We start from the raw sequence: 11824 nt of genomic DNA on the forward strand, positions 1-11824 counted from the left end.
AGAGCTAAGATATATGTCCTTACTTGAAGTGAGTGACTGTCCTTATGGGTTTGTGTTTGTCAATTCTCACTATACAAAGATCTTCATCAGAGTCTCAGACTTCAGAAGATACTTAGACGGAACGTTGATGTATGCTTTCAAATACTTGAGATGGAGATTGATCAATAACTGCTATTCAACTGAAGATAATGAGATTGTTAAATACATTCTCACAAGATTGAAAAGTCGTCTAAAGACAAGAGTGAACATACGAAGATATGAGAATCTCAGGGGATTCAAAACCAAAGTTCACTTCAGAGGAACAAAGTTCCTTTAGTTGTTTTAAATAGGATTATATTGTAAAGTTCACATTTAACACTAAGGGGGAGATTGTTAGGACCCCGAAGTTGTATAGTGTTAATGTGAAATAAGCTTAAATGATGGTTCCTTAGAAGAGGGCTATATAAGGATCCTAAGTAGTCCTAATTAGATAGTCATTCCATTGTAACTGAGTTCTAGAAGCCGTGGAATGTAAATCTTATTGATTCTCTCTCATACCGAGTCTCCTTTACACTTACCGAATCTCATTCCAACTTGTCTTTTCTTCTAATCTCAACATGATCTGACCTATCATTGTTTCTCGAAGATGTTTCTATTTGGAATGATATTGGGGCTTTATTCAAATTCTAAAACGAGGTGGAATTATCGTTCAATAAAAGGGGTTTTTCCTACCCTAAAAGTTAGAAGCTCCTTTAACTAAAGAGAGCTTTTTACTATTTAAGAGTTTTTCATAAAAGTTAATTTCAAAATATTTAAAATTTGTGTGACAAACATAGCCTTAATCATAGAGAATAGGATATTAACAAGAATAAGGTATATAACTATCCAAATGAAATCTAAAGCTAGATGATTGTCAAGTTGTCAAAATTATCACTTATTCCAAACTTTGATTCGTGTTCCATGCATGCAAAGACATGTTTAGTAACTAGTATGAGTGTTACCATGGGTTGCATTCTTAGATTATTATTTTTATTTTCATTACAATAATAGACAAAAAAAAAAAAATCATCTAATACAGATATGCATATATTTTATCCCTAACTTCATCTTAGTTTTAATTTCTTCGGTTAATTAAAATACTTTAACCATCTCAATTTAGCTTAGTTATTACCGCCCTTATGGGTCTCCGAAAAGTCTCGAATTTAAGGATTTCATAATGCAATTTGCTTTGTAGTTGCTTATGAAGTCCTTTGGAGGCATTGTTGTGTGAGCATTTTTCCTATGACAATTGTTCAGGGTGTGCTTTTCAAGAGTGACTACACATAGAGTCTGTCCTCGATTAAATATTATACTACCTACGTCTCATCTTAAAGTCCATATTTCTATTCTGGATTGTCCCATTTCAAGTGTCCAATTGGTATTTCAACCTATCAATTGTGTTATACTTGAGAGAGAAATTTTTTTTATTGGTGGAGAATTGAGTTAGTGATTTTTTTTTACAACAGTGTGCAAAAAGTAAATGAACACTTGTGAGACGGAGGTATTAGCGTCTTTTAAATGCATAAAAGTCTAAACATGTTACAAAGGGGGGCAGTAGTCACAACTGTTTCATCATCAATCGTACTATGAATTCGACATGTGCCAAACGCGGGTTGGAAAACAACTCAAATGTACATGAAAATGCTTGATTACTTCTCCAACTAGCTAATGCATTCGGAGTTTACAAATTCAACCTTAAAATTTGATATGAATCGAAGAATTGTCCTTATCTCAAAACTCCAACAAACAACTCGTCACTTGTTAGTTAGACCTGTGCCTATGGCATTCGTCACGTGCCACACGCCAACATTTTGACATGGGAAGTTTCAGTTATGGAGCTTGAAAACTAATATGAATGAGCCAAAATAACTCAATCAAAACATGTAGTCTCCTATATATATATATATATATATATATATATATATATATATATATATATATATATATATATATATATATATATATATATATATATATATATATGTGTGTGTGTGCGTGTGTATGTGTGTGTGTGTGTGTATGTATATATATATATATATATATGTGTGTGTGTATATATATATATATATATATATATATATATATATATATATATATATAATATGAATGAAAATTTTATTCATACTAATGAATTTTGTTCTAAAGATTCTATGAAAAATTTTATCAGATTTATTAAAGATGGTTCAGAAATAAGACATTGGATTGGTTGGATTAGTGTAAGTCGCGCAGATAAGACGGTAAGACGCGTAGCCGGACCACAATCATCGTCGGGTGGACTCCCTTCTGATCATCTATAATAAAGAAAGTAAGATTCCTTATAAATATTTATATCAAAATTATTTAGAATGAGTAAGTTTTCACAATTATTATTTAAGAAACACACTTCTGGAAAGGATATTGAAGAAAATCCAGAATATAACGATAACGATAATCAAATTAATTCTATTAAAGAACATATTTATGGTATAGAACTGTAACGACCCGCACTTTTCCGATCGTTCTATACTTATGAGATTAATATTTACATAAATTAAACCTTACCAACATGATAAGCAATCCAAATTGTTGAGACTTATGTTTTTGAAAAGAGTTTTACACAACGTTTGACCGTCTAGTTTGACCGATGATATCACGAACTATACAATATATGATAATTATACATACATATTTAACATGATCTAAGGATGTTTTAATATCTCATTTTGTATTAATAACAAAAAGTCATAAGTATATTTTGAAACTACTAACTTAAGTTTTCAAAACAATAACCTACGTAACGTTATTTGACATAAATACTGATGATTTATAATGTTTATACATATATCGTATAAGTAATGTATTTAATCATTTTTAAAGGGCTTTTATACATAAAACAATATAAGTATATTTACAAAAGATAGTTATATTTGAATTCTCGTCCCGTTTCCTCAATAATCCTATACGTATATCTAGGGTACTATACACAGCTTCTAGAAGTATTTACTATTGGTATATACCAATAGAAATCTTCAATTATTGGAATAATATGTCATTCATGACATAATAAATTTTAACTTATCTTAGATATTTTCACTAAAAACCAAATTTTCAAGCCTATAAATAAGCACCATTTCTAACTCATTTTTACACATTCATTTTCCAAATTTTACTTCCAATTTTCACACACACTTGCAAGAACTCTCTCAACTTTTATTTTACTACTTCTTTCCAGCAACTTTACATTTTAAACTTGAGGTAAAAACTCTACTTCAACTCTTTTTCAATTCATATATTTAAAGCTATATATATAAGAGTTTATAAACTAGAACATAGTTTGAATGATTTCAAACTTGTTCGCAAACTAAATAGATCCTTCTAACTTAACTTTTAAAATACTTCAAGACCTGTAACATATCTTAATTATATGCTAACTTAACAAGGTATAACTTGGTTTTTCAAAGAACACCTTAAAAACTGAATTTACGACGTCGGAGTGCAACCGGGGGCTGTTTTGGGTTGGATAATTAAAAACCATCTTAAACTTTGAATTGGAGGTTGATTTTCTGGAAAAATGATTTTTACTATGAATATGATAACACATAAAAATTTCATGATTTAACTCAAAGTATAAGTATTTTTAGAAAAATAATCATTTGAGGTTGTTTACATGATAGAAAATGAGTAACTTCATAAGTTTCACTAAAGTTTGACCTATGCCGTGTGATTTTGAATACAAACTAAGGTATTTACAGTTCATAGTCTTAAAGAGGGACTCGATCCAAGGAGATGGCAAGTTGAATCAACGAAAACGGAGTTGTAACGAAGAAACTATGACCGAAACAAAATCGGATATCCAAGACTAGTTTAGCCACGAAAATAATTGGGAAAAAATTAAATAAATCACATCTTTTTAAGTTAACATGATATTTTATATATATGTACTTATAATTCAATTTTATATGGTTCAGGATCACCCGTAAACAACACGAGAAGATTAATCATAAGATCCCATGATTGTACGCAACACGTCATTTGACAACACCGGTACTTTATGTACGCAACACGTCATTTGACAACACCGGTACCATGGGTCAAGATTAATCTCGACCAATACATATACGATGGGGTTTTATTTATTTCGTTGGGGGTTTTATTTATTTCATTGCGGGTATATTAAACATCTAAAAATGAACCATTAAAATTGAATTACTAACAACGAACTGCTAACTACGGACTAAGGAATTATTCAAAGTATTAAAAGTATAACAAGTATATATATGTGACGTTTGTTTAAAAAGAAAAGGTATTGATATATTATATATGGATAGGTTCGTGATATCAACCGGAGACCAAGTCAAATTATATATATATCTTCAAGACGAAAGTGAGTATATAGTCCCACTTTTAAACTCTAAATATTTCGGGATGAGAATACATGTATTTTATGTTTTACGTTATGGACACAAGTAACTGAAAAATATATTCTACGTTGAGTTGTACCACTGGCATACTTCCCTGTAGCTTGGTAACTAATATTTACAGCGGTATTGTAAACGCGAATCCTGTTGATAGATCTATCGGGCCTGACAACCCCAACCGGACTGGACGACCAGTATTCAACGGTTGCACAGTACTTCGTTTCGTGACTACACTTGGTACGGTGTAGTAAGATTTCATAATAAAGGGAATATGCGACGTGATTAAATGTTAAGTATGGTTACCAAGTGCTCAACCACTTAGAATATTTTTATTAAACTGTTTATATACGAAATCTTGTGGTCTATATATATATATTGCTGCCGGCATTAAACCTATATCTCACCAACTTTATGTTGACCTTTTAAAACATGTCTATTCTCAGGTGATTACTAAAGCTTCCGCTGCATCATGTTGAATCTAAGCAGGATCTTGCGTACGCATATTTGTGTCAAAAATAAGACTGCATATCCAAGAACTTGTGTTGTAAAATATGCTAGAAATCGGGTTGTTATTATCATTTGTAAAGTTTGTAAGTCGAAGATTATCGCTAAACGATAATCATCTTTATTTTGTCCAAAGCTTGTATCAAAAATAAGGATCATGGTTTGTAATGTATAATATATGCAGTTTTTCTTTAAAAAAAATGTCGCATATAGAGGTCAATACCTCGCAATGAAATCATACGTTATCTAACACGTTCTTATGGTTAAGGACGGGTTATGACATGTGGTATCATAGCGGTGGTCTTAGCGAACCAGGTTTGCATTAGTGTGTCTAACTGATAAGTTGTTAGGATACATTAGTAAGTCTGGACTTTGACCGGGTTTGATTTAAAAACCATTGCTTATCATTGTTGGTTAAAATTTATATGTAAATATTATGTAGTACTAATGGGTTAGTTGTTGTGTGATAGATGTCGGGCTCAAAACTTATCATCACGTTCAGCGACTCCGAACCAGAATCTTCAGATGGTGTTCCAGTCATTAACCTATCCGATGACGAAAATAATATCTTTGGGGAAGACTCACAAATTCCGGATGAACCGACTATAGAGAACCCGGAAAGTGAACCCGAGGAGGAAAGTGAACCCGAGGAGGAAAGTGAACCCGAGGAAGAAATACAGGAAATTACAAAAGACGAGTTCGAACTAGGAAAGAAACGAAAGGCTAATGAATTAGAAAATTCAAATCCCGAGTTTAGTAAGGATGATGTGGCACCAACTCCACTAGACACTACCACCCCTATTTCCGCTATTCCTATTCGTGCTGTCCCGGCATCCAGTTCTTCAGCCCCACAGCCAAAATATAGGCAGACAGCTAGGATAAGCGTTAGGCCATTCCTTGAACCTAAACGTCCTAGAAAATAGACCAAACGATGCGCTGCCGTATTAAACCATGGGATCATATAATGTTTTGTATAATATTATTAGTGTGGTTTGCTTAATGTTCGATATAAGATAAGCATATGTAAAATAGTGAAGTGTGAAATGCAATAATTTTCCATGGTTAAGTATTATTTAGATGGTAGTAATTGATTCTGTACTAAGCTATTAAGTATGGACATTAACGGGTAGGTACTACCCTGGATATAATTATAAAACGCTAATAAGAAGAAAAGGCTTTTATAATAATACCTGGTTCATATTATTAATAAGCTATAATGTACTGTAAATATACACTACATCTATAATATTCCATGTGAATAATTATTTTCTTTTCATTCTTATAGAAGAATATGGCGCGATTGAACCGAATGACGGAACAAGAAATCCAGGAACTCATCAATCAACGAGTGAACGACAGAATGTTATGGGTCGAGGCTGCAAGAGGTGCTGCAGTTAACCCAAATCCTCGTGTGGGGTGCACTTACAAAACTTTTCAAGCTTGCAAGCCCTCATCATTCAGTGGAACAGAAGGACCAATCGGTTTAACCCGGTGGATAGAAAAGATGGAGACTGTGTTTAAAATCAGTGGTTGTGTTGAAAAGGACATGACCAAGTATGCATCGTGCACTTTACAAGATAGTGCACTCACGTGGTGGAAAAATTATGTGAAGGCTGCAGGAGGAGATGTAGCTTATGATACTCCGTGGGAAGAATTCAAAACAATGTTAATCAACGAATATTGTCCAAGGAATGAGGTTAGGAAGTTGGAAGATGAGTTACGAAGTCTGAAGGTTATTGGTACTGAAATCACCAACTACAATCAGCGATTCATGGAATTAGTTTTGCTATGTCCTGAATTGGTTCCAACCGAAGAACGGAAGATTGAAATGTACAAAGATGGTTTGCCCAAAAAGGTCAAGGCAAACGTTACAGCATCGAAACCTAAGACAATTCATGAAGCTATAACCATGGCAAACGAGCTAATGGATCAGGTCATCATGGATAAGAAAGCATCCAATACTGATGTGAAGGTATCAGGTAACAAAAGAAAGTGGAATGGAAATTATGATCGAGGTAACCAACAACAATCTTTTAAGAAACAAGAAACCATACAAGGTGCAGGTGGTGGTTCAAGCTTTGGTTACAAAGGACAAAATCCTTTATGCAACCGATGCCACAAACATCACTCTGGCTACTGTAATGTGGTATGCAACAAATGTAATCGAAAGGGTCATCTTGCTGAAGATTGTAGGGCTCTCGTTACAAATACAAATGGTACCAAGACTCCTGCCACCAATGCAAATAGAACTGCTTTGGCTACCATTACTTGTTATGGGTGTGGAAAACAAGGTCACTATAAGAGCCAGTGTCCGAATCCAGAGAAGAATAATGGATCTGCACGTGGAAGAGCATTTGTTATTAATGCTAGAGAGGCGTGTGAAGACCCGGAGCTTGTTACGGGTACGTTTACCATTAATAACTTATCCGCATCTATTATATTTGATACTGGTGCCGATAGAAGTTACGTGTGTAGAGACTTTCACGCTAAATTGAATTGTTCATCATTACCTCTAGATGCTAAGTACATGATTGAGTTAGCTAATGGTAAACTAATTAAAGCCGATAAAATTTTCCGTGATTGTAAAATAAATTTAGCCGGAGAAACATTTAAAATTGACTTAATACCCGTAGAATTAGGAAGTTTTGATGTAATAGTCGGCATGGACTGGATGTCCAAAGTAGGAGCTGAAGTTGTGTGTGCCAAGAAGGCAATTCGCATTCCTTGTAAGGATAGAATGCCGGTGATGATTTATGGAGAGAAGGGTAACTCAAAGCTAAAACTCATTAGTTATTTGAAAGCTCAAAAGTGCTTGAAGAAAGGGTGCTATGCTATCTTAGCACATGTTAATAAAGTCGAAAAGAAAGAAAAAGAGAAGTGCATCAACGACGTGCCTGTGGCAAGAGATTTTCCTGAAGTTTTTCCGGAAGAGTTGCCGGGATTACCTCCATTTAGATCTGTAGAATTTCAAATAGATTTAGTACCAGGAGCCGCACCAGTGGCTCGTGCTCCATATAGACTTGCACCGTCCGAGTTAAAAGAACTTCAGAGTCAGTTAAAAGAATTACTGGATCATGGATTCATACCACCAAATACTTCACCGTGGGGAGCTCCGATTCTATTTGTTAAAAAGAAAGATGGATCTTTTAGGATGTGTATAGATTATCGTGAATTAAATAAGTTAACTATCAAAAATCGGTATCCACTACCGAGAATTGACGACTTATTTGATCAACTCCAGGGATCATGTGTTTATTCGAAAATCGACCTAAGATCGGGCTATCATCAACTACGTGTCAAAGAAGAGGACATTCCGAAAACTGCTTTTCGGACACGTTATGGTCATTACGAATTTTTGGTCATGCCGTTTGGATTGACGAATGCGCCAGCTGTATTCATGGACCTCATGAATCGAGTTTGTAGTCCGTATTTAGATAAGTTTGTTATCGTTTTCATTGATGACATTCTTATCTATTCCAAGAGTGAGCAAGAGCATGAGCAGCATTTAAGGTTGATATTAGAGTTGTTGAGAAAAGAACAGCTATACGCTAAATTTTCTAAGTGTGCTTTCTGGTTGAAAGAAGTGCAATTTCTTGGCCACGTTGTTAGTAGCAAAGGAATTCAGGTTGATCCAGCAAAAATTGAAGCCATTGAAAAATGGGAGACTCCTAAAACACCAATGCAGATACGCCAATTTTTGGGTTTAGCCGGTTATTATAGAAGGTTTATTCAAGATTTTTCCCGAATAGCTAAGCCGTTGACAACATTAACGCAAAAAGGGAAGAAATACGAATGGACCTCGGAGCAGGAGAACGCATTTCAATTACTGAAGAAGAAGTTAACTACGGCGCCTATTTTATCGTTACCTGAAGGGAACGATGATTTTGAAATATATTGTGACGCTTCGCGACAAGGTTTTGGTTGCGTTCTTATGCAACGGAAGAAAGTTATTGCATACGCATCCCGACAATTAAAGATTCACGAGCGGAATTATACGACGCATGATCTAGAACTGGGAGCAGTCGTGTTTGCATTGAAGATATGGAGACACTACTTGTATGGGGTTAAATGCACTGTGTTTACTGATCATAAAAGCCTTCAACATATTTTCGATCAAAAACAGCTGAACATGAGGCAACGTAGGTGGGTCGAGCTGATAAACGACTATGATTGTGAAATTCGTTATCATCCCGGGAAGGCGAACGTGGTGGCCGATGCTCTAAGCAGAAAGGAACGAGAACCAATTCGAGTACGAGCGATGAACATAAAAATTCGCATGAATCTCAACTCACAAATCAAAGAAGTTCAACGAGAAGCACTTACTAAAGAAAACATAAGAAATGAAATAATGAAGAAGTATGAGAAGCAACTCGTTATACGGGAAGACGGAATTCGATATTTTGCAAACCGTATTTGGGTACCGAAGTTGGGTGGATTAAGGAAGTTGATATTGAATGAGGCACATAAGACAAGATACTCGATACATCCTGGAGTTGGAAAGATGTATCAAGATCTTAAGACGCATTATTGGTGGCCTAATTTAAAGACAGACGTTGCAACATATGTTGGGGAGTGTTTAACTTGTTCCAAAGTCAAAGCAGAACACCAAAAGCCGTCAGGATTACTTCAACAACCAGAAATCCCAGAATGGAAATGGGACGGTATTACCATGGATTTCATCACGAAGTTACCAAAGACTGCCTGGGGATACGACACTATTTGGGTAATTGTTGATCGTCTTACCAAATCTGCACATTTCTTGCCTATAAAGGAAACGGATAGAATGGAGAAACTATTACGATTGTATATAAAGGAAATTGTTTCAAGGCATGGAATACCTATTTCCATTATATCCGATCGTGATAGTAGATTTACCTCAAAGTTCTGGCAATCACTGCAGGAGGCACTAGGAACTCGTTTAGATATGAGTACCGCATATCATCCGCAAACCGACGGGCAGAGTGAAAGAATGATTCAGACTCTTGAAGACATGCTCAGGGCATGTGTGATCGATTTTGGAAACGGATGGGATAAGTATCTACCGTTAGCAGAATTTTCGTATAATAATAGTTATCATGCAAGCATTAAAGCTGCACCATTCGAAGCATTGTATGGAAGGAAGTGTAGATCTCCTATCTGTTGGAATGAAGTAGGAGATCGACAATTAACTGGTCCCGAGATCATACACGAAACGACTGAGAAGATAGTACAAATCAAGGAGAGATTGAAAACAGCCCGAAGTCGCCAAAAGAGCTACGCCGATATCCGAAGGAAACCATTAGAGTTTCAGATTGGGGACATTGTTATGCTAAAGGTGTCACCTTGGAAAGGTGTAATACGTTTCGGTAAAAGAGGTAAACTGAACCCAAGATATGTAGGCCCGTTCAAGATCATCGAACGCATTGGACCGGTAGCTTATCGACTCGAGTTACCGCAACAACTCGCCGGAGTACACAATACCTTTCACGTCTCAAACCTTAAGAAGTGTCTTGCAAAGGAAGACCTCACCATTCCTCTTGAAGAAATCCATGTCGATGAGAAACTACAATTCATCGAAGAACCAATCGAAATCATGGATCGTGAAGCTAAACAGCTCAAGCAGAGCAACATACCAATCGTTAAGGTTCGTTGGAATGCTCGAAGAGGTCCTGAGTTTACTTGGGAACGAGAGTATCAGATGAAACAAAAGTATCCACACTTGTTTCTCGATGACGCAAAATAGGTACAATTTTAAAATTTCGGGACGAAATTTATTTAACGGGTAGGTACTGTAACGACCCGCACTTTTCCGATCGTTCTATACTTATGAGATTAATATTTACATAAATTAAACCTTACCAACATGATAAGCAATCCAAATTGTTGAGACTTATGTTTTTGAAAAGAGTTTTACACAACGTTTGACCGTCTAGTTTGACCGATGATATCATGAACTATACAATATATGATAATTATACATACATATTTAACATGATCTAAGGATGTTTTAATATCTCATTTTGTATTAATAACAAAAAGTCATAAGTATATTTTGAAACTACTAACTTAAGTTTTCAAAACAATAACCTACGTAACGTTATTTGACATAAATACTGATGATTTATAATGTTTATACATATATCGTATAAGTAATGTATTTAATCATTTTTAAAGGGCTTTTATACATAAAACAATATAAGTATATTTACAAAAGATAGTTATATTTGAATTCTCGTCCCGTTTCCTCAATAATCCTATACGTATATCTAGGGTACTATACACAGCTTCTAGAAGTATTTACTATTGGTATATACCAATAGAAATCTTCAATTATTGGAATAATATGTCATTCATGACATAATAAATTTTAACTTATCTTAGATATTTTCACTAAAAACCAAATTTTCAAGCCTATAAATAAGCACCATTTCTAACTCATTTTTACACATTCATTTTCCAAATTTTACTTCCAATTTTCACACACACTTGCAAGAACTCTCTCAACTTTTATTTTACTACTTCTTTCCAGCAACTTTACATTTTAAACTTGAGGTAAAAACTCTACTTCAACTCTTTTTCAATTCATATATTTAAAGCTATATATATAAGAGTTTATAAACTAGAACATAGTTTGAATGATTTCAAACTTGTTCGCAAACTAAATAGATCCTTCTAACTTAACTTTTAAAATACTTCAAGACCTGTAACATATCTTAATTATATGCTAACTTAACAAGGTATAACTTGGTTTTTCAAAGAACACCTTAAAAACTGAATTTACGACGTCGGAGTGCAACCGGGGGCTGTTTTGGGTTGGATAATTAAAAACCATCTTAAACTTTGAATTGGAGGTTGATTTTCTGGAAAAATGATTTTTACTATGAATATGATAACACATAAAAATTTCATGATTTAACTCAAAGTAT

The sequence above is a fragment of the Rutidosis leptorrhynchoides genome, chromosome 1 (genome assembly GCF_046630445.1).
Source record: "Rutidosis leptorrhynchoides isolate AG116_Rl617_1_P2 chromosome 1, CSIRO_AGI_Rlap_v1, whole genome shotgun sequence".
In the NCBI taxonomy this organism is placed as follows: Eukaryota; Viridiplantae; Streptophyta; class Magnoliopsida; order Asterales; family Asteraceae; genus Rutidosis; species Rutidosis leptorrhynchoides.